We start from the raw sequence: 26,264 nt of genomic DNA on the forward strand, positions 1-26,264 counted from the left end.
ATAAATCAAATTAGATGGACATAGACAAAATGGGATAATTAAAATCCGTGCCTTAAAAACTACAATTCCTCGCAAGAGGTTAGGACAAGACAAGACAAGACAATTAATTTTGTACAGTTTTTATTTATTTTATACCTGACAGGAAATATGGAGCTGTTCCGTTGCCAACAACAGTTCCATCTTCATCATAATCATTTTCCACTTGAGAATCCTCTTCGTCATACTTCTGTGTATTTTGTGGTGCTTCGAAATCTGAATCGCTATTTGTGTTCCAACTGCAAGAGGGTTTTTCCGTATCATTGTAAATAATTTCTATTCCTGGTTCTAACACATGAGTACTGAATTTGTCTGTAGCTGCGGTATTGTCTTGCATAAGATGATGAATTTTGTTGTTAATTTCCCAAATACTTCTGTTTAATTTTGTCATTTGCGCAAGCTGCCTGGATGCTAATTTTGACAAAATTGTATTAGTAGATTTCTTTTGTTTGCGTGCTGGATTATTAGTTGAGCAATCTCGTAATTCTTCCAGTACCTTAAAGCATAATTTACTTTATAATTGTGCCGTTATAACTGTGCCTTAAAGCATATAAAGCATAATTGTGCTGTTCCTTCTCTGAAATTTTTGTTCATCAGAAGACTGTCATCAAATGTTTCAGAAATATATTCGAAAGGAAGAGGCCAGATCTTATAGTAGAAAATATTTCTTATAAATGCATTAATTGTTAACACCATGTTGTCATGCAGATGATTTGATCTCTTCAAATGGTCAGCTAACTGACCTTTGGTGTTAATGTTACATAGCGGACATGGAAGAGGTGAACGTCCGGAGGACATCTTATTTTTTTTTTATTTACCATATAACCTGGTTTATCTGACAAAGAGTCACAAAGACGAGGATGAAAACAAACCTGCGCCTGCCTGTGTCACAAGAGCTAGAGCCAGACAACAACTATTGCAGAAACAAAGAGGTGAAGAAGACGAGGATGAAAATGAACCTGCGCCGCCTACAAAATGAAATTACGAAGAAAGAGAACACAAAAATAGAAATGTAAGGAAAATTATACGTTAAACATGTAAAATTGTGTCTATATAAAAATAAGTGAACACATTTGTAAAATATGCATCGTATATTTCACAAAGCCGTTTTCCTAGTGAGCGGCGCAGTTACAATCATAGCATCAGCGAAAGAAAGTGTTCTTTGTATTCAGCTAGCTCTGAAGTACTTTTTTTTAGAGCAATAGAAAAAAAATCAGCGAAAATGTCCATTATTTTCGTGCGAAATAGAAACTAATCATTCCTGCTCAACACTGGTCGCCAACTCTAAATTTCTATTCGCCAATGGCGATCGGAAAATTTGCTGCATGATTCAAGAATTGGTGGAACGAAAAGTAAGAGGAAACGGGAGTACCCCGAGAAAATCCACGGATATGATGTTATCCACCACGAAATTACTTGCCCGATTTACAATACATAATAATAATAATAATAATAATAATAATAATAATAATAATAATAATAATAAATAATAATAATAATAATAATAATAATAATAATAATAATAATAAATCCTTCAATATTATTAACATCACCGAAAAATTAAAAATAAATATGATTTCTCTCTTTATCATTGTCCAGTTTCATTATAAAATACTTTTATATTTACTTGCGGCATCGTCAATTCTATTTGAATAACCAATGAAATTTTAGTTACTCTTCATACTGTTCCTGTTCAATACACTTTCTGTACAGTGCTGCACTTTTTGCAGACCAGTTAAAAGATTGGAAACTTCCTCGCACCACTGTTCGTACAACTAAGCCTATCAGATGAAAATGGCGACCTTTCAAGTGTTATTTGAGTTTGGGAAATAAGTACCGATAATAGATGGAACTACATCTGGGGAATAAGAAGGATGATTTAGACACTGAAATCCTAGATCATGTCAGTTGTGTTTGCAATACTTCATGGATAGTTGCATTCTCCTGAAGGATTAGAATTCCTTTCTTTTCATTTCCCGCGGCGTTGCACTTCGAATTTTTCTTTTAGTTTCTATTAGAACAGCGACACGATGAAATCGTGCGAAATCTACTAGCATTCATATAAAGTATTATATGAATACAAGGGTTACTACGAAAGTTTTGAGATGCGAAATAAGTTACATACTTAAAATCAATTTAACACTTACATTTTCTCAAAGTATTCACCATTACATTGTAGAAGAATAAACAAGAACTTGAAGAACAAAAAAGGCACAACAGGGCTATAGAAGAAAAGCAGGGAGCAGGTAAACCAAAGAAGTTAAAAAACTAAAATCATTGATCAATTTCGATATGGAGAGGTTGGATAAAGAATTAAAGATAAAACGATTTAGAGGTGTATTTATGAATGACGAACTTCCATAAAAACCCTATGAAAATGAGTGCGGTATAGTTGGCTTTGATAAATCAGAAAACATTGGTACTCATTGGATATGCTATTGAAAAGATAACATAAAGTACGTGTTCGATTCTTATGGTGGTGTTCCTCCTAAACAACTAGTACAATATCTTGGTACCAAAAACTTATTTTACAATGACGAACGAATACAAGACTTTAATTCAGTTATATGTAATCATCGTTGTGTTAAGGTTTTAAATCTTCTAAATCAAGGGTATTCTTTTAGTGGTGTTATGTATATGATTAAAAATGATTAAGTTTAAGTGCTTTTATGATTTATATTCATAAAAGTTTTGTTTTAAGATAAATATGGAAGCTATACACAATAGATTTTAGATTATTTTGAGAAGCATGAGAATGAACTAGATGCACTAGTTAAATATAATTTTTATTGGTATTTTCGGGATGTTAGTAAAATAGACTTAAAAGATAAAAACAACGTATATAGAGTTATTGATTTATGGAAAATGTTAATACCTAAATTTTTGTACACAGAAGAAGAGTTGGTAAAGTTATATCCAATAATTACCTTAAAGGAGTTGTTGCCAAATTATAGCTCTAGACCATTAAAATGCAGTAATTGTGGTAGTAAGTCATTAAAAAAGGTATGAGTAGATACATTTGTGATTATTGTTTTGTAGAGAGTGGTTGGTATTACAGTACTAATGAAGAAATGAGAGCTGGTTGTGTAAGAAAACCATGGTATAATACTACAAAACGATTTAAGTTACAGTTATCTCGTTTCCAAGCTTTACAGGATAGAATTATTCCCGAAGATGTGTTCAAGGTGTTAAATGATGAATTTAGAGATACATGAAAAGACTTAATATCAATAAAAAATGTTCTAGAAGTACTAAAGAAAAACACATACACAAAATATTATGATGATGTATATTTAATACACTATCACCTTACCCATCAGAAACCATTAAATTAACAACATATGGAAGCTACACTTATAAACGAGTTCGAAAACTTACACGAGACCTTTAAAGAACTGTATCCGAAAGGAGTACTGTTTGTTAACTTAAAATGTGTATTGTACTATCTGTTGAATAAGCATGATGTTCATGTTGATATTGATTTTAAACACTCACCTAAACAAATAGAGATGTTAAAGAAATGTTTTGAAAAATTGGAATGGGCATTTTCTTTATAATAAATGAGTATGGATATATTTGGTAATGTTAAAGATAGAAAAGGTGATGTTGATATTAGTGAAGAAAAATTAAAATTGTTGGAGAATTTAAATGATGTTGTTAACGTAAGTCAACTTAGATCGATAGAAGCTCAATTAGAGAACGATAGAAAACGATTTGAAGATGCATTAAAAACGTTAGAAGACACATACATAAAGAAAGAAGATTTTCAAAAGATTAGGATGGATACTACTAAATTGATTATGCAAAAAGAAACCATGCCTCTATTATATCGATTGAGAACTAAGAATATTAAAGACCCAATATTTAGAATATTAAATCTCTCTAATGGTTACAAATTTCTCTATAATGGGAAAATAATGCACATGGAATTAAGTTTGGATAAATACTTTTTAGAGATATATTTAGGTGATACTTTGATTGAAAATTTACCTTTTAACTTTAACAAGAACGATATATCACAAAATTAACCAAATAAAAATTCAGCTATGGAAGAATGTCAATTATTGTTTGTTGTAATGTACATAGAAAGAGAGCTTTCCTAAAGACGTTTGCTATATAATAAATATGGATATTTTTGGTAACATTAAAAGTAAAAAAGAAGAAGCTAGAGAAGTTTTTACATCCGTGGTTGATTTTAAGAATAAAAGATTGGTTAATGTATCTAATGTTATTGATAAACAAGATGTTGTAACATTAGAACAGCTTGAATCAGTGAAAGAAGAATTTAATTTACTTACACGAAAAGAAATTGTTGAATTTCCGTGCCGATTGGCAGAAAATGATCTTGGGAAACCAGCCTTTTTTGTATATAATTTAGCTGCTGCCTACAAATTTCTTTATAGAGGTAGGTTAATGCATATAGAATCAAGTCTTAATAAACATCTAATAGACTTATTTTTAAATAACGCTTTAGTTGAAAGTTTTCCATTACAGTTTAATATGCATGATCAGCTAACAATTAGACCATCTAAAGATTCTGAATTGAAAGAAGGTAAATTATTTGTGCTTATTATGTATATAGAAATAGAAGATGAAGTTGAAAACAAATCAAGTGATGATGATAATGTTAAAAGTATAGTATTAGGTAGTGATAAATTTTAATTTTGTTTGTTGATTTTCTATACAATAAATGATGATGATGTATTGTGTTAAATGTAAGATATCTACAGATACGGAGAAAGATACCATTAGAATTGAACAAACAAAGAATGGAAGATATCTAAAGAAAGGTATTTGTTCTGTATGAGGTGTTACTAAATCTCAACTAGTTAAAAAGAAAGATTGACTATATGATGGTAAAGGTATTAGAGAAGACATTATAGAAGAAATTCACAAACCATCTAGAAAAAACTTTGACAGACTAAGTGTGGTTATAAAAAGTATCGATGATGTTTGGCAAGCTGATCTTGTGGAAATGGATAGTGGAGTATTAAAAGGTGTTTCCAAATTAAATAAAGGTTATAAGTATCTGCTAACGATTATAGATGTGTTTTTCGAAATATGCGTTTGCTGTTCCTGTTAAAGATAAGAGAGGTAAAAATGTTACAGAAGCATTCGAATCCATATTAAGAATGAGAAAACCTAGTAACTTACAAACTGATCAAGGTAAAGAGTTTTACAATAAAGAGTTTAAGAAGTTAATGGTTGGAAATAAGATTAATCATTACTCAACCTATAGTGGAAAGAAGGCTTATGTTGTTGAGAGATTTAATAGAACACTTAAACAAAACATGTGGGAAAGGTTTACAACACAAGGGAATTACAAATGGATAGAGATATTATCAACATTGATTAGTGAGTATAATAATAGAGTGCATAGAACAATTGGTTTAAAGCCTATAGCAGTTAACAAGAAAAATGAGCGAACAATATTGGAGAAAGTGTATAAGAAAGAATAAAAGCGTGTTAAACCCAAATACAAATTAGGTGATTCTGTTCGTATAAGTAAATCGTAAGGGTTATTTGGCAAAGGATATACACCTAATTGGTCAACAGAAGTATTTGTTATTAGTGAAGTTATTCCATCTAATCCACCTACATATATAATTAAAGATTTAGAAGAGGGAGATGTACAAGATAGATTTTACGAACCAGAACTATTAAAGACGAAACATTAATATGAATGCTTGGTGGAAAAGGTGTTAAGAAAGAAAGGTGATAAAGTATACGTTAAATGGCTAGGTTTTGATGATTCACATAATAGCCGGATAGATAAAAGTAACGTTGTAATGTAAATATAAATGTTGTCTTTTATGGAATAATAACCATAAAAGGCTCGAACAGATTAAAGGTAATTAATAATTAAGGTTACGACTTTTATGATATAATAGTCATAAAAGGTAATTAGTTAAGCATTAAACAAATCATCTGTTGTAACATCGAACATTCAATATACTACCTAAAAGAGAATTATTATGATATTTTCTTATTATAACTCTCCAATCCACAAAGTGTCTAAATACATATATAAACTCTACAGAGCGGTCTTGAAAAATTGAAATGTTATACCAATAAACGCGGTCTTTGAACTCTGCAATAAATTCTTCTGTTAAATTTTGAAATATTGAAATCATTGCCCAATCTACTTTGTCAGCATAATCTCTCATAAGGTTTTCTGATAATTGCTGAGTCCTACATAAGCTCCACCAATCAACTCTATCTGCATGTTTTCGTATAAAGGCTTCAGAGAGTTTGCTTCCATAAGATATAGCATCAAAATCAACTTTGTCTATAAACTCATTAATAAATTCTTCAGATAGGTTTTGATTTAACAATACTTCTTTTCAATCAACTCTATCTGCTAATTCTCTTATAAAGTCTTCCGATAAGTCTTGGCTTTCCGAAATAATCTCCCAATCAACTTTATCAGCTAATTCTCTTATAACCTCTTCTGATAACTTTTTCCATGAACATATTTTACTCAAATTAACTTTCTGCAGATATTTACGTATGAAGTCTTCTGTAATGTGATCATAGTTATATTCCTCCTCATAATCATCATAACCTATAGATAACCATTGTTCATCAGTCAGTGAATCTAACATCTCATCAGACAAATTCATAACGTTTGCATAGAGAATGTTTTGTATAAGAAATTGGTTCTTTTCTTTAGTGGCTTTCTTGAACAAATGATCTAACATACCTATGGACACGCTAAAATTTATTTTGTCTTCATCATTATAACCACCTATATCTAAATGTTTACATACACAATCAAATATAGGTTTGTAAGATAATATTTCCTTAGCACTAGTCATATTCACCTGTTCCTTTTTATTCTTAGATTTTTTTAAATTTATCTCATTTTTGTTGGTTTTCTATATAATAAATATGGAGAAAGATTTTGATTTATTACGTGATAGACTTAAACTAATTCATCATGATCTTAAACTCTTAGCAGCACTAATAGAGAAGCAAATACTGTTAAAGGAAAAAGAATTATTAATAATGCAACAAAAACATCTGATTTGAGTAGTGATGATGAATATAAATATGGTAGTGATGATTATGACGATGATGAGTAAGTTTACAAAAATGATTTAATTTTAATATGTGTATATGTAACTTTGATGGGTTATTCCCATGAAAGTCGTGTTCTAATACAACGCGTAATATGTAGACAATGGCAGGAGTGTACAATGTTAAGTGTTGTATTAGGATATATGGAAGTAAAAATAATACAAAAATGATTAGGAATAATCCGGCGAAGATAAAAAATTCAAGAGTAAGATTTTTTTATATAATAAAAGATGAGTAATTATAGTAGATTTACTGTAATAAAGTTAAGACGACAATGTAAAGAGAAGGGAATCAAAAGATATTCCCGATTAAGAAAACCAGAACTGATAGACCTTCTTAAACAATATGATGATGAACAAAGCAGAAGACACATTAGAAATATATTCCCATTTAAACAAGAAGTAATTGAAGAACCAAGAATCAAAGTTGAATCAGTACCAATTGATGTAAAGCTCAAAGAAACGACATTGAAATCAAGATTAGAAACATGGAAATTTACAACAGATTACCAACCATAAGATCCACTTGAACAATATATTAGTGCAACATCTAAAGCCATATTAAACAGATTACAAATTATCTTAAGTAAACATAGTTCATTAGAAGCTAATCTTTATATAAGTTGTACATATAAGAAAGGTGAAGAAACTCAAAACTTCTATTTTAACACTGAAAACCAAGAAATATATCAATCAAGTAATTTGAAAGAAGAAATAACTAAGATGAAACAAAGATTAAGAACAAGAATGGATGAGTTCCAAGCTAGAGGTTCTGGCTGGGCTCTTATAAACATCAACTTTTTACGACTAGCAATCGTCAAATATACACCATATAGAAGATCAACATACATACAATTACCTGATAAAATTAAAAATAAACAAGCAGTCATAAATGTAAAGAACGAAGATGAAAAATATTTCTTATATTCAATTTGTTCTGCATTATACCCAGTTAATAAAGATCCACAACGACCTTCCAAGTACAAGCAAGTCGCTAAATACTTAGAAGAAAAACTAAAAAAATATTCATTTTCCTGTAAAACTAAGCGATATTCCAAAAGCTGAAAAACTACTGAATATTTCTATAAATGTCTATGCATATGATAAAGACTATTCAATCTATATAATACATCACACACAAAACAAGCAAGAAAATCATATCAATTTATTATATATAAAAGAACAAAATGAAGATCAAGTTAAAACACACTATTGTTGGATTAAGGATTTAAGCAGACTAGTATGTACACAATTAACTAAAATGAGAGCTTGAAAATATTTATATGATAGATGTTTGTTATACTTTTACTCACAAGACGCTTTAAATAAACATGAGCAAGATTGTTCGTTAAATGAACCAGTAAAAATAATAATGCCTGAAAAAGGTAAATGTGTTAAATTTAAAAACTACCAATACACAATGAAAATGCCATTTGTGATTTATGCTGATTTTGAATGTTTGTTACATAAAGTTATGGGTTGTGAAGAATGTTATCCAGATAACGAATCATATACGAAAAATATCAACAACATAAGCCATCTGGATTTTGCTATTATGTAGTAAAGAGTGATGGAAGTAAAACCAATCCTGTTTTGTATTGAGGTAAGAACGCTGCTAAGGAATTTATAAGACTATTAGCAAAAGAAACCAAACACATATCGAACATATATAAAGAAAATAACGAATACCATTACCAAAAAGTCAGAGAAAAGAGTTCAATGAATCTGAATGTTGTTATTACTGTAAGCAACCGTATACTAAAGAAAATCATAAAGTTAAGCATCATGATCATATAACAGGGGAATTTATAGCACCACTATGTAATAACTGCAATTTAAAAGTTAAAGTACCAAAGTTTGTACCAGTGATCATACATAACTTGACAGGATATGACTCACACTTGTCTATAAAAGAACTTGGATGTAATAAAGAAGAAATAGATCTAATACCCAATAACGAGGAAAGATACATATCATTCAGTAAAAAGGTTGGAACTATTAAATTGAAATTTGTAGATTCATTTAGATTTATGGCTTCTAGTTTAGACAAATTATCATCGAACTTGAAACCTGAGCAAATGATACATACCCAACACTTTTATCCTAATCAAGAACAGTTTCAGCTTGTAATAAGAAAAGGTGTTTACCCATATGATTATGTTAACGATTGGAATAGGTTTAGAGAAAGAAAATTACCACTAAAGGAAGCATTCTTCAACAAGCTTATAAATACTCATATAAGTGATGCAGATTATGAACATGCAAAGAAAGTATGGGAAACATTCAACATTAAGAATCTCGGACAATACCATGATTTATATTTAAAACGGATGTATTATTGTTAGTAGATATATTCGAAAATTTTAGAGAAACATGTCTTAAAGCTTATGATCTTGATCCAGCTTGGTATATGACAACACCAGGTTTAGCTTGGGATGCAATGTTAAAGATGACAAATATAGAATTAGAATTGTTGTTGGATTATGATATGGTATTAATGATAGAGAAAGGTATAAGAGGTGGGATTAGTCAATGTTCTAAAAGATATGATAAAGCAAATAATAAGTATATGGAAAATTACGATAAGAATAAAGAAGATTCTTACTTAATGTATCTAGATGCCAATAACTTGTATGGGTGGGCAATGAGTCAATATTTACCGTATAAGGGATTTAGATGGTTAAGTGAAGATGAGATTGAAGAAATAGATTTTACAAGTATAACTGATAATTCTGATACTGGTTATATATTAGAAGTTGATCTTGAATATCCTAAAGAATTACATGACTATCACAAAGACTACCCATTAGCTCCTCAAAATATATGTCCGCCTGGTTCAAAACAATCGAAGCTATTAACAACCCTATATGACAAAGAAAAATATGTAATTCACTATCGAAACCTAAAACAATGTCTTTCACTTGGATTAAAACTTAACAAGATACATCAAGTAATAGAGTTCGAACAATCAGATTGGTTAAAGAAATATATTGATTTAAACACACAAATGGGAGCGAAAGAAACAAATGATTTTGAAAAAGACTTATAAGCTCATGAATAATTCAGTATTTGGGAATACTATGGAGAATATTAGAAAGAGAGTTAATATTAAACTTGTAAGTGATGAGAAAAAATACGAGAAGCTTGTAGCAAAACCAAGTTATAAGAGTACTACAGTTTTTACGGAAAATTTAGTAGCAGTTCACATGAACAAGATTAAAGTGCAATTTAACAAACCGATTTATGTTGGTATGTTGTATTTCCATTATAATGTGATGAAACCAAAATATCAAGACAAAATAGAAGTATGTTATACAGATACCGATAGTTATATATACCATATCCAAACAGAAGATGTGTACGAGGACATGAAAAATTATATTGATTACTTCGACACGAGCGATTAGTCTAAAGATAACAAATATAAGATACCGCAGGTTAATAAGAAAATGCTTGGTAAGATGAAAGTTGAACTTAAAGGAACAATCATAGAAGAATTTCTTGGTTTAAGATCAAAACTGTATTCAATCAGGTTCGAAAAAGATAAATGTTGTAAGAAAGCAAAAGGAGTTAAGGAAAATGTTGTAAGTAAAGAACTGTCATTTAACGATTATAAAGACTGCTTGTTCAACCAAAAAGAATATTATAAGAAGATGAATTTGATTAGAAGTTATAAGCACGATTTGTGCAGTATAGAAGTAAATAAGTTATCTTTAAGTTGTGTGGATTATAAGACATGTGTTTTAAAGAATGGGATAATTACCCTGCCATGGGGGCATTATAAGTTAGAAGAGTTGTAGTTAAAGATGTAAGATTTTAGATGTAATTATGTATAGTGTAGTTTTAAATGTAAGTTTTTATGATTTTAAATGTCGTAAAAGCCTGTGCGATCTCACTTTAAAATTGTAATTATGGGAATACTTTGCGCATAGTACAGCTTCATTAATTTTTATGTCTAAATAATCTGGTTACAAAAAAGGGCCAAAATTGTGCTCGTAGTAACCATGACTATCTACTAATTTATTATACAAGCTGGTATGCAGAACAAATATAACCAGTTATCTATAATGTGAGGTTTGGCAGGACGCCTTGTGAAAAGGGCGTACTTATCTGTCACGAGTTCTTTACTAACAATAACTATACGTAATTATTGTACAGAACGGTTGTATACAGAAGAATAAACAAAATCATTCATCTTTGATGTGGTTTCGCAAAGGTGCCTAATGTAAAGGGCGCACTGCACCATAGTTCTTTACGAATAAAACTGCTAGAATTTATTACTAAAAATGTATCTTTACTTATACTGTAATGTTTCGGAGGGCGCAAAGAGACATGTCTCGGTGTCCCGGTGGGCCAGCACGGACCTGCCAGTACGTATCGCATCGCGTTGGCTTTGTGCGATTATTTCTAGCCCCTCACTTATAGAGGGTGCCCGGGAAATAAGGACGAATTTGAATTTCGCACCATTTTGTCATATGAGGGTTGGCAGCCGTGGTTTTACCATGTTTGTTATCCTCTATCCTTGTGATTAGTAGCCTGTGTGGTGAGCATTGTTGGTTGGTGTATATTTCGGCATGGAGCGTTTGACAACAAAGCATCGCATCCAAGTGATTAAAAGTTATTACAAAAACAACGAAAGTCCCACGGCAACCGTTCGAGATTTGAGTGTGACACTTGGACGCAAAGTTGGTCCTACTGAATCATCAGTTCGGAAGTTGGTCGTGAAGTTTGAGACCACGGGGTCAGTGTTAAATCTTAAGCAAACTGGAAGACCGCGTTCTGTTCGAACAGAAGAAAACATTGCTGTCGTGCATGACAGTGTGACCGTAAGCTCCATGAAATCAGTTCGCCGACAAGCTCAACAATTGAATATATCACCAAATTCACTGCATGAAATCCTGTCGAAAGATCTGAGAATGCATGCATACAAGATTCAACTTACACAAGAGTTGAAGCCTACAAATCATGGAAAGAGACTTCGATTTGCTCAATGGGTATTGGCTCGACAAGCGGAGAACGAGAACTTCACGACTAGAATAATTTTCTCAGATGAGGCACACTTCCATCTGAGTGGGTACGTCAAAAAGCAGAACTGCAGAATTTGGGATACAGAAAACCCGCAAGTGATTGTGGAAGAACAGATGCGTCCTCAACGCACGACCGTGTGGTGTGGGTTCTGGGCAGGACATATTGGCCCGTACTTTTTTGAAGACGATGAGGGAGCTGGCGTCACTGTAAACGGCGACCGTTATAGACATGTGCTTTCAAATTGTTTTTTCCCAGTTTTGGATGAAATGGAAATTGAAAATGAAGATTTTTGGTTTCAGCAAGATGGTGCGAGCTGTCACACATCCCGTGAAACAATTGGTCTGCTGAATGAAAAGTTTCCTCAAAAAATTATCTCTTTACGAGGAAATCAGGAATGGCCTGCCAGATCATGCGATCTTACCCCTTGTGACTTTTTCTGGGGATTTGTAAAATCTAAAGTGTACTTGAACAAACCACATACAATACAATAATTGAAGGATGAAGTTAAGAGGGTTATTAACGGCATCACACCAGACGTTTGTGAACGCGTCATCGCAAATTTCAATGAGCACATTGCTTATTGCCGTAGTAGTAGGCCCCGGCGTATATGCAACTGAGTCAGCAAAAATTTTTGTGACGTCATAGGTCAAAGGTCAATGACCTTGGCCCGGGGTCAATGACCTAGGGGTACCTAGGACCACCCCCTCTAAATTTTGGCAGGGGTACCATGACCCACCCCCTAAATTTTGGCAGGGGTACATAGGACCACCCCCCCTTAAATTTTGGAAATTGCCAAATCTAAAAATTTGGTGTGGTAGCCTAGGACCATAGTATGTACCTCTATCAGTATTGGGTGTCTATGTCGTTCCCTTTCATGGGTAAAAAAATTGCCAAAAATTCAAATTTCGAGGGTTTTTGACCTAATTTATCCCCTTTGATGAGGTATTATTACCCTATATGGTTATATGGACGTATACAGGGGTCCATTACCTATCATAAGACATGGGTATATTAATGCCCCCCTTGAAAAATTTGGGAGGGGTACCTTGGCCCACCCCTTAAATTTTGGAAATTGCCCAATTTAAACATTTGGTATTATAGTATAGGACCCTAATATGTATCGTGATAAATTTGGGTGGTCCACCTCGTTCCCTTTTAGGGGTACAAAATTGCCAAAAATATAAACGTAAGCAATACGTTGTACCACGTGTTTGGTTTTTGGTCCATTTTATCCCCCTTTGATGAGGTCCTATTACCTTATATAGTTATATGGTCATGTATAGGGGTCCATTACCTATCATAAGACATGGGTACATTGGTGCACCCCTTTAAAATTTTGGGAGGAGTACCTTGGCCCACCCCTTCAATTTGGAAATTGCCCCAATTTAAACATTTGGTATTATAGTATAGGACCCTAATATGTATTATGATAAATTTGGGTGGTCCACCTCGTTCCCTTTTAGGGGTACAAAATTGCCAAAAATATAAACGTAAGCAATACGTTGTACCACGTGTTTGGTATTTTGGCCCAATTTATTTCCTTGGATGAGGTCCTATTACCTTATATAGTTATATGGTCATGTATAGGGGTCCATTACCTATCATAAGACATGGGTACATTGGTGCACCCCGGGAGGAGTACCTTGGCCCACCCCTTAAATTTTGGAAATTGCCCAATTTAAACATTTGGTATTATAGTACAGGACCTCAATATGTATCATGATAAATTTGGATGGTCCACCTCGTTCCCTTTTAGGGGTACAAAATTGCCAAAAATATAAATGTAAGAAATATGTTGTACCACGTATTTGGTTTTTTGGTCCATTTTATCCCCTTGGATGAGATTCTATTACCTTATATGATTACAGGGATCTATTTCCTATCATAAGACATGGGTATATTGTTGCACCCTTCTTAAAATTTGGCAAGGGGTACACTGAAATTGTCCAATTTAAGCATAGTGCAGGACTTCAATATCTTTCGGTGGTCCTATTGCCAAATTTTTTAGTACAACCACGTGTTTGGTTATTGACTCAATGTATCCTATTTGATAAGGTATGGACGGGTATCCCCTTTCAATTTGGTATAACCCCTCGGGTGTAGTACGGTCACGTGATCAATGATTTGGTTTTGATACGCGACGAGGTCCCTGGTCAATGTTCTCTAGGAATTAGGTGGAAACTTTGTCCAGGGTTCTCGTCTTATATCGCACAGTTCTTTAGGAGAATCTGATAACGTTGTATGTGGAATGAACAATAAAAACACATAAATAAGTATAAATTTATTTTATTCAATTTTCTGGTTTCTTCTTTTTCTTTCTTATTGACAATGTTTGTATATTGAGCTGGGTTTCTTCATTAGACCGTCTCCTCTTCTTGATTGTAATGATTTGTTTCCATGTTTTGCAGCATAGCACCCGTTTGCAAAGCTTCGTATTGTGAATTCTGTAAAAAGAACGAGGAAAAAGATGATTAGTATAGAAATAGATGATGATAAAACAAATACACTTACAATGATAAATATGATAAAATTACCTGGAAGGTATATTGCAGCAGTCTACGATCATTAACCGTGGGTACTGTTGTGAACAAGTATTGAATTTCACGCAGAGATTTTCCTTGGGCTTTACAGCACAAATAAAAATAAGCATAATAGCCACATACGGATGAACCAAGACTTTGCATTTGGCTATTATTATATTTATAGTACATACAATGGAGTTTTAAGAATGCAACATGTTGTGGTACATAAGGAGGAAGGCCATAGCTGTCAAAATATTCTCCAACACCGCGATTATCAATATAAATTGCAATCCAATGGCGTCCTAGTTTTGTGGATGGATCTGTATTAACAATGATTGCCAGAGGAAGAGAAATCCGTGAGGGTAACTCCCGCTTGCAAATACCCCGGTAAAATGATTTCTGAATAATGGACTACCGTGTAAAGCACTAGCTAATTGTAATGTATTCAACATCGTGAATGGAAATGATACATAACGTATACGTACCTTGTAATTTAAAAGTCCAGGATAATGTTGCGCTGGTGGTCAATCTCTAGGAGTGAGGAAAACTCTCCATACACAATACAGTTTGCAGGTGCTGCTAATTTCTCTTGGAAATGAACTTCCAATCGGATGGCTCCATGTCGTTGTAAATTCCAATAGTGACAATCTCCAGCAGAAGAATCGGGAGTTAGGTCAAATACAAACAGTGTATATCCATTCTTGTAGTCGGCTCTTGAAATTGTATTTCCAGTATTGGTAAAATGTATGCCAGAGCCTGAGAACAATGTGTGGTACGATGAAATGTAGAGATTTTCTTCAAAGTTGGGTTGCAATGGTTTTGAAGGTACAGCTTTTCCATCCACGTACAATGTAAAGAAATTAATGTTTAGATGTTGAAATTCAAATGGATTGGTGGTAATAGTTCCACTGGATGCTTCATTCGATGTAAATCCTACAATAATACGATTTGGCAATGTTCCCATAAACAGGTTATCAATAGTTTTGGATTGTATATCCTTCGGGATGGTAAATGATTTCATTTGAACCCTTGTCAGAGGATACTTTGCCGGTGTAGCTTGTAAAATTTTATTGTGTGCCAATTTGACACTAGGGCTAATGTTGACTTTTTTCACCTGCAACGATGCATCTAGAATATTGATTTTTGCATTGACACCACTTTCACCGGCCATGAGACAAAAGTTTGGTTTTGCAGGAATAAGTTTCACACGTAATTCCACTCCATGAATTAAAAATTTATCTTGATTAAAAATGTCACAATGAAGATGTCCAATCATATCGAATTTCATACTTTGTTTTGTCAGTTCATAGCGTTGTTGAAATCCTTTGTTCTCCCTGGTGGTTGCGTTCATATGACCAGCCGTATCTTGAAACCACATTGCTGTTTGTAAATGTGTATTTTTAGCTCCATCACTATAATTGAGCAGTTTTTCCATGTACGAACGATATGGATGATTATGTGACGGAAATGAAATCAGTTTATTGTTCAAGTAGATTTGTACTTCACTAAACATAGCATTTAGAAAATCATTGACAGGTGCAATTATTGCTTTATCCGTTTCGGTGAAGGAGGAACCATCTGGTTTCACAATTTGTGCTTGGATGTACAATAAGGTTTGTGGCAAATCAATATATTCATCACTGCTACCACTCACTACAAATTCTATTGGTGAATTTTCAGCTATTGAACTAATTGGTTTGTAGCCTATAATACGATTGTCCAGAACACTGGTTTGCGTGGGCAACGTTGAAAAAATGTCCAATTCACTTTTTACACATTCACAGGATTGATGATGTAAGAAAGCCATCGTTGAATTAATCAAAAATATCTGGTGACGATGCCAATGATTTCTTCTTCTTCTTATGTGATAATTTACGTCTCTTCGTAGGATTGATGGTGTTGTTGATCGTTGGAAGGTCAACCTCAAACTGAGAGCAGTCATCCCATTTTCGTTTATGATATCCACTTCCCAGCATAGTTTTCAACTTATTTTTAGCTTTTTCTTGTAAATTTAATTTAGCCTCTTGCATCCGTTGATGAAACGATTCTTCCAGCGGTTGATTCGAGATCACAACATCATTAATCATATTGGCACCTGATTTTAATAATTCTTTTCCCAGAGTTTTAGCTCCTTGCTTCACAAGTGGTAACACTGAACGAAATAAGCCACCAAGGAAACTTCCAATGCCATGTCCTGCTTGATAGGGACTTCCCACATAGACGTTGCCGATACCGGATAACGCATGTTTTTGGTAGTATTGCAAATACGGATCAGTCATGACGACGACGACGGAAATGTAGTTTTGTACACACCGTTCCAAAGGTGAATGGCATACGATGACCTGTGCTATCCCTTATATCGATTTGTATTTGCTCAAAATTCATTTTTTCCACCGGAACATAATGTGCAGGATTAAAGATTTGTACTGCATGACTTCCAAAAGTATGATTCACAGGATCCATGTTGACAATTCGTAGCAATGGTACCATTGTATCTCCAACAATGACAGATTCAATAATGTCACAGTAGACGTACATTTGTGATGGTAAACCTAATCGTACATCCGGTGTATATTGTCCCTTTTGCATATCTTTTAAATCACTTTTTGGTTCAAATCCAAGCATTAAACTAACACTTGGTGAGATTTGTACAGAAGTATGGATTTCCTTATTGGGATGTCTTATGAGGCATATATTATTAGTTGCATCATGGGATATAAATAAATTGGTTTCTTTATGATGTATATTAATTGCATGAATAAGATCCCGTATATTGTTATAATAGCGAACAGGGATCGTTACAACCTTCCACGGTTCCTGGTCATTACTACTTGATGATTTGTAATATATTTTATTGTTTTCACTGTTAATGTTCAGCAAAGAATGTGGATAATGAATCTCTACAATTGCCACATCCCATTTCTGGCCAAACTCTACACGTCGTTGTAATTTCGTAATATATGAAGTCAATGTATTTTCTGGAAAATAATCCATGGAACTATTACTGGGAAGTGTAACGTAAAAATCTTGATCAGGTTCCATTCTTCTTCTTCTTCAATGAAGTTGCAGGGATCCACGAATTGAATGAGGAAGGATATCCTTTCCACTGGACGAGATACTCCTTTCTGCGACCTTTTGTTCTTGTACGTAATATTTTATCGATGAGGAACGTCGAAGGGAGCGGCACTGGTTGTAATTCTTCTCTGTAGAAAACACCATCGATGAGTTGATGATTTAAATCCTCTAGTCGATACACTGGTGGGTTTGTTGGTACAATGGCTTTTACTCTGAATATTTCCCAAGTCCAGTTCTCGAGGTAACCCTTGTCAAAGATACGTTTTGTTTTACTTATACGAACAGTATCACCAACAGATAAATCCGTATCTTGTTTTGAACGTTGTAGCTTTTTGTCGTATAAGTTATGCCACACCTCCAGTAAATTGTCCTGAGAAACGTTTGCAGGTGCCATTTTAATACTGGAATGCCGACTTTCATTGTATGCTTTTACAAGTAAAGGCAATACTTTGATGTAATTGTATGTTTGATATTTGGTAAAGTATTTCCACATACGATGTTTCAATGTCTGATTAAATCTTTCTGCGATGCTGGCTTTAATATCTGGATCCTTTGTTGTAACATGTTGCACGTTGTGTTTCCTGAAAAACTTTTGTACTGTCTTGTTGGTAAATTCAGTTCCTTGATCACTACGTAGTACAATTGGTTTCCTGTCCTGGAAAATCATTTCAAATGCATTCACTATATCCTCGGCACTTTTTGATTTTAGTGGTACAGCCCACCCGTACCGACTAAACACATCAATCACTGTAAGAATATAGCGGTAATTGTCATTATAGTTTTGAAGTGATTGTAAATCATTTAAATCACATTCCCATTGATCATCAATATTGTTGACAAGATAAAAATCTCTACGGAAACGACGACGTACAGGACGATGTAACGAGTAGGTAGGTTGTTTGTTTAACCAAAGTTTTATTTTGGCTAGAGGTATAGATTTTCCTGTGGCTTGCCATAATTTCTTTGCAGTAGAAAATGATGCAGGGTGTGCTGGATTGTAATAAATGGACTTCAACTTTTTGTTCATGGTTTGTACGTTGACCATTGTGGAATGATACGTTTTCTTTTTGGTCGGACTTCTAAAACATTATCATCATCATCTTCTTCTTCTTCTTCTCCGGAACAAAATAATTCAGGTGCCGGTTTTGGTGGTGCAGATCCTTCAGATGCTGTTGTACTATTATGCTTGACAATATAGTTTAATCTTCGTGGATTACCAATCAATTCTTGAGGTGTGTTTGACGATGCAAGGTAGTTGCAAAACAATTCCCAGCCTTGAGGATTAGAATGTTTCCTCGGTCGAGTCACATCACACATTAAATCTACAATATTGGATCCATGTAGTTTATTGTCGTTGATGCACACTGTTCCTTTATGATCCCACGTAATTGTGTCATCTTGTTTTAAACGACGGAATAGTAGTTCGGCTTTCTTACGATACATTTGTGGTATTGCGGCTAAAATTTCTTGTTTCGTGCTATCGTCAACATTCGGGACGTCACCATCAGGTTTCATTGATGTAATTGTAAGTGGTATTGGTTCTTCTTGTTTACGTATCACATAAAGATATTTCTGTAATATTCTATTGTACTGATTCCATTTTTCTTCATCACTTGGATACGATGTATTCAATATAGATTGCATTTCACGATCGAGATTAGATTCTCGATTTTCACTCACACGGGATGATGATGCATGCATTCGTTGAAGCATTTCTGGTGGGACTAAAACCATCTTCTTGCTATGTTCCATGATGTTTATTGTTTAAACAAGATACTGGATAACACACTTCCTACAATAGGTGCAAGTAATGCAGGTAAGAATCCTCCTTGTTGTACGGCTAAATGTTTCTTCTTTTTATCCAATGATTTTGTATTGTCTACGAGATAGCGGAGCGTGTTCTTGTAACGCTTTAATCTTGACTTCTGCGCACTTGTCAGTGGAACATTGCCTTTTAAGACATTATAACAACATTCACAAATACTATGAATTAATGAAGCGTCTGCATTGGCAATAATAGCTTTACGCAATCTTGGTTTAGCTTTGTGCAGAGCACGTAGCAGATCAGCGTGTTTCACTGTAGGAGACATCGTGACAGACTAAGTCATTCTTTTCACATGCACAATAATTTAAACATGTTTTGTTGGTACGTAAACATAATGATGCAAATCGTCGGGAAAAATATTTGTACGAAATCGCATTTCATCGGGTGTATCTTGTTTAAGATCCATCAGTAAATAGCCATGTGGATTTCTTGTTGCGTCTGCATAACTTTCTTGTAGAAACAGTGGATGCTCAGGCATGATTTGATAACTCATATGCTTGATTTGTGACTTGTCACGTGGATTTTTAAACAACACCAAATACGAACAATTTAAACTCATATTTCTATTTGCTTTACTTTGATGAAATACATTTTGTGTTATAAAAATCACACTAATATTTCGATGATGTGATCCTTTTGTGAACATATCAACAATATCACTATTCACTTCTCGCATATGGTCATCAATAATAATCAAATGTGGTCCATCTTGAGGCTGAAAATCTTTCATTCGTGGAAGCCCTTCGTGAAATTCTACTGGAACCGGCATTGTTGCATACACGTCTTGCCATTCTGCATAATACCAGTATATCTTACGAAATTTTCCATTGATCATGGTTGGGAGATGTGACAGTAATCGCTTCACAAAATACGTTTTTCCACACCCACTAGGACCTGCGAGAATACAGGTAAATGGATGTTTCCACTGTGTATCCATGATGAACACTAACACCTTGTTTCAAAATGATGCGTATTTAAAGCGAGTACAAAAATTCTTGCACTCACTGGTGTGAAAAGGAAAAATCCGTTCATCTGTTTATCGAATAGTTGAAAACCGTTTATTTGTTAATCGAATAGTTGAAAACCGTTTATTTGTTAATCGAATAGTTAAAAACCGGATAAAGTTTAACGGTTAACCGTGAAAGTTGATCATTGTTTGATTTAAATTCTAATTGAAAATTTTTCGTTTGAAATTTGTTTTGAAATTTTCGTTTCAAAAATTTTGTTTGAAAATTTTTTGTTTCAAAATTTTTGTTTCAAATTTTTAGTTTGAAAATTTTTTCGTTTCAAAAAAAATATTGCTTCAAACTTTTTTGTTTTCAAAATTCTTTAGTTTGAAAAAAAATTTTCGTTTCAAAATTTTTGGTTGAAAATTTTTCGTTTCAAAATTTTTGTTTGAAAACTTTGTTTGAAAATTTTTGAAAATTTTTCGTTTCAAATTTTTGTTTTGAAAATTTTTTAGTTTCAAGATTTTCGTTTAAAAGTTTTCGTTTCAATTTTTGTTTTGAAAAACTTTGGTTTGATTTTTTTTTGGTTTGAAAGTTGAAAAAAAATTTAAATGCCATGAATCTTTCCTATCAAAATTTCCACCTAATTCCTAGAGAACATTGACCAGGGACCTCGTCGCGTATCAAAACCAAATCATCGATCACGTGACCGTACTACACCCGAGGGGTTATACCAAATTGAAAGGGGATACCCGTCCATACCTTATCAAATAGGATACATTGAGTCAATAACCAAACACGTGGTTGTACTAAAAAATTTGGCAATAGGACCACCGAAAGATATTGAAGTCCTGCACTATGCTTAAATTGGACAATTTCAGTGTACCCCTTGCCAAATTTTAAGAAGGGTGCAACAATATACCCATGTCTTATGATAGGAAATAGATCCCTGTAATCATATAAGGTAATAGGATCTCATCCAAGGGGATAAAATGGACCAAAAAACCAAATACGTGGTACAACATATTTCTTACATTTATATTTTTGGCAATTTTGTACCCCTAAAAGGGAACGAGGTGGACCATCCAAATTTATCATGATACATATTGAGGTCCTGTACTATAATACCAAATGTTTAAATTGGGCAATTTCCAAAATTTAAGGGGTGGGCCAAGGTACTCCTCCCGGGGTGCACCAATGTACCCATGTCTTATGATAGGTAATGGACCCCTATACATGACCATATAACTATATAAGGTAATAGGACCTCATCCAAGGAAATAAATTGGGCCAAAATACCAAACACGTGGTACAACGTATTGCTTACGTTTATATTTTTGGCAATTTTGTACCCCTAAAAGGGAACGAGGTGGACCACCCAAATTTATCATAATACATATTAGGGTCCTATACTATAATACCAAATGTTTAAATTGGGGCAATTTCCAAATTGAAGGGGTGGGCCAAGGTACTCCTCCCAAAATTTTAAAGGGGTGCACCAATGTACCCATGTCTTATGATAGGTAATGGACCCCTATACATGACCATATAACTATATAAGGTAATAGGACCTCATCAAAGGGGGATAAAATGGACCAAAAACCAAACACGTGGTACAACGTATTGCTTACGTTTATATTTTTGGCAATTTTGTACCCCTAAAAGGGAACGAGGTGGACCACCCAAATTTATCACGATACATATTAGGGTCCTATACTATAATACCAAATGTTTAAATTGGGCAATTTCCAAAATTTAAGGGGTGGGCCAAGGTACCCCTCCCAAATTTTTCAAGGGGGGCATTAATATACCCATGTCTTATGATAGGTAATGGACCCCTGTATACGTCCATATAACCATATAGGGTAATAATACCTCATCAAAGGGGATAAATTAGGTCAAAAACCCTCGAAATTTGAATTTTTGGCAATTTTTTTACCCATGAAAGGGAACGACATAGACACCCAATACTGATAGAGGTACATACTATGGTCCTAGGCTACCACACCAAATTTTTAGATTTGGCAATTTCCAAAATTTAAGGGGGGGTGGTCCTATGTACCCCTGCCAAAATTTAGGGGGTGGGTCATGGTACCCCTGCCAAAATTTAGAGGGGGTGATCCTAGGTACCCCTAGGTCATTGACCCCGGGCCAAGGTCATTGACCTTTGACCTATAACGTCACAAAATTTTTGCTGACTCAGTTGCATATACGCCGGGGCCTACTACTGCCGTGTAGCCTGGGTGGTCATATGCCGTATACAATTTTTCATACATAAATGTGAGAAAATTACCTAATATGTATGTATACATAAATGGGAGAAGTTACTCAATGTGTTTATAAAAAAGTTCAATATATTTTATATTAGTTTTATAGCACGTTTTCCCGGACACCCTCTACAATTTTACATGCATTTGTTAACAATAGATGAATTACCATACAAATATATATTACAAACGGTAGAAAGAATTCGAAATATAATACTTCTAAAACTCTTCAAGGACTTGACTGTCGTCAAACGTTGCCCGAAAATAGTATACAAATACGTCAATATGTGCCAAATCAGCACATGTTTTATATTATTTATACCAATTATTCCAGTATCTATACAAACAGAAATCTGGTGCTTATCACGCGTATTCTGAGTGTTAGCTGTATTTGAGTAAACATTCTTTTCTGTTTCAACACAGTGTTTCCGGTGTATTTTCAGGACGAAATAGATGTGAAATAGAGCAGAAATGTACCATCAAGTTGTGTTATATATTTAACGAAACTTTTCGGAAACTTACAAATTAAAACATATGTGTGTAAAGCGACAGTATACAGATGGTCCAAATAGTTTATTGAAAATTGAGAAACCATCCCTTGTTCTAACCTGCAAAGCAGAGTTGCTTGCAATTACTGTTACAGTGCTAATTCTGAATGATAAAACTTCTATTATAAGGAATCATGGATATGTTGCAATTACAACACGGTAGAATAGTGCTACAAATATTGAAGTATAGGACAGGGACATAATGAGATACAATATCCACGTGTGCGTTTATGTATGATAGTTTCATACTCCAGTTTCTAATAAGTTATTTCTTATTTATAGAAAATGAATGTCACTGTAATGTCCCAACCTTCATAATGCGGACTTTTCATCGTGTGACAAATGAAAAAAACACTATTTGGTTATTAAAATAATAATAAAAGCAGTCTCTTTTGAACAAAATGTTCGAATGATCAACAGATCGTAACAGCTTGTCATTGCTAGAACGGCATTCACTAAATGTATTGCAGAAGCTGTTTGGGAAACGGCATGAAAACTTACATTTTTGTATTTGATTTAATGGAATATACTTCATGTACGATGATCACTTGCGTTGTGATTGGCCTTTTCTCTTTCAATACTTCGGGACACCATGTGTATGAGTAATTTAAAATGTTAACAAAGAAGAAAACATTCGTTTACAGTATATAAATATATGCTTTTTCCAGGTGTTCTGGCCCAAATCCTGGGGAAGATGAGGAGACATGTCCAACCAATCTTTGAACTGGCGAGACTGTCCCCCCAATACTCTGATTTGAAATGTCCTTTTTGGGGAGAAATGTGATGATTTTTGTCCGGCTTCCACAAAGAAAAGTGAGATGAAATTGATATTCCTTGCTGTATTATATACAATTGGTTCACCTCAGAAACCAGATGCCTCTACTGTAATATGAGTCTCATGTCCCCACCAGAATAACCCTCCAATCTACCCAGTTCCTAATGTTGAAGAAACCTCTGCTCCCCTGACCCTCCGGAGCATTATTTTTCAGATTCACAAATATTTTGAGCGTCGCTTAAAAAAGTGGACTTATGGAAACGGCCATACCCGCGCCAGTCCCATATGTTGAAGACAGATTTGGGGATACTTTTTTAAGTAGGGGCAAAATCAGGTAAAATCATCATGTTTACAGGAGAAATAAGTTTATTTTTCGTAAGTGTAATTACTAACATAACATAACCTAAACAAACCTGGCATAAATCATCAGAAACACGGAAAATATACGTAGAAAGTACAGATTTTAAGTAAAGAACTCTGGCCCCCAAAATCCAATAATTCTAACCTCCTTGTAACGTACCGGTATACCGGTAACGGTACATTGATTTTTTTTGTCTATGTTATTATTCCGTGGCACCCGTATAGTTTTCTAGTGCAGCGTTGTTGCCGTTATAATGTTTGTTGTACTGTATTTGATGTTAGGTTAATTTCCCATTGATTCTTCCTTTAATTCACTATATTTGCTTTTGTGTTATTATTCTTGATCTAAGCCGTTGGCAACTGTTGACTTACTACTGTTCGTGTGAAGGTAAACAAGCCAATATGTCTCATGTCACTTGCGTAAACTATAATATAAGATTACCGCAATAATATTGACATTGGCAAGTTATACTAAACCTGAACATCAAAATAGCGTAAATTAGTAAATAAGACCGTTATAAGATGTAAATAATAAATTTGTGTATTGGATTACGTACACGGTAAAGATTTATAATATTGCAATGCTTACCAGAATTCGTGTTTACGATGAATGTTATGAGTGTACACTTAATCGTGTTAATGAAGCTTGAGGCTGATGATGACAGTTGTTATTCAACTATCAATAACAAGTTATACGTTACTCTTTTTTTTTTCAAATGCATTAGCTGTTACCTGACCCAAATAAGCGAGTGAGAGGAAACTGTTCTGAACGTCTTTTGAAATTTAAAGTTTAGCGGAAAAGGGCTAGGATGCGATTTTAATAATAATATTAAGATATACATGGTTACTATAACGAATTATTAGTAGGTGTTTCAAAATAATTGCTATATATAGTTACTGTGTGCGAGTAATGATGATATATACAAAGAAGAAGAAGAAGAAGAAAAAAGACATATTTAGCGGATGAAAGATGGTAGGGGAACTCCGACACGTTAAAGAAAGTTAAGATGTGAAATTACTAATTTTGGACAAACCTTTGCTAAATTATTACTGTTGGACAAACCTGTGCAATATTTTGGTTTCAACAGAGTTCTCGTCAAAATTTTATTTAACATGTTCCCGCTACTCCACCTACGAGCTAAAGGTTCCACGGATGCCATTTTGAAGTTGACCAGAATTTAGTAGACGTAGGAATCAGGACATAAGTGGGATCACACCCTGAAAGAGAGGAAAGCAGAGTCGGAGTCTTACTCGTGTCAAGATATATATGCCTATGGGTAAAAGTACCTGCAGTTCAGGTAACCTAATTTGCTATATTTAATTAACATAGATTGAAGTTGTCAGCCCAAGATGGCGACGGAGCTACAATCATAATGCTACCTTGATTGTATAGTGCATGTGTAGGAACTGTGATGACAATTTCAACTTACTTAAATATGCAAATATCTCAAGTTATTGATACGTATAACTAAATTAGTGTTGCGTCTCGCATCTTATCCATCTCCTATAAATGTCTCCACTTCTCTATTTCTTCCCAGAGAATGAAATAAGTTGTTACAACCTTATAACATTCGGTTTTGATATAATGTCGATTTCTAACAAAAATTTTTTCTGCTGTCAATATTCCAATTAGCCAGAATCAATATAAATTTCGTTCCGTCACATTAAGAAATAGTTGTTATTATATAAATATCAGAAGGAATATCATAGAAAATATAATTTAGCCTCATGTATCCGTTCAATGGGAATTCACCTTCAGTTTCCTGCCCTTAATATAACAAGACTGACTCGTAATTACACTG

This window comes from Thermobia domestica, chromosome 15 (assembly GCF_964235325.1).
Source record: "Thermobia domestica chromosome 15, izTheDome1.hap1.1, whole genome shotgun sequence".
Lineage (NCBI taxonomy): Eukaryota > Metazoa > Arthropoda > Insecta > Zygentoma > Lepismatidae > Thermobia > Thermobia domestica.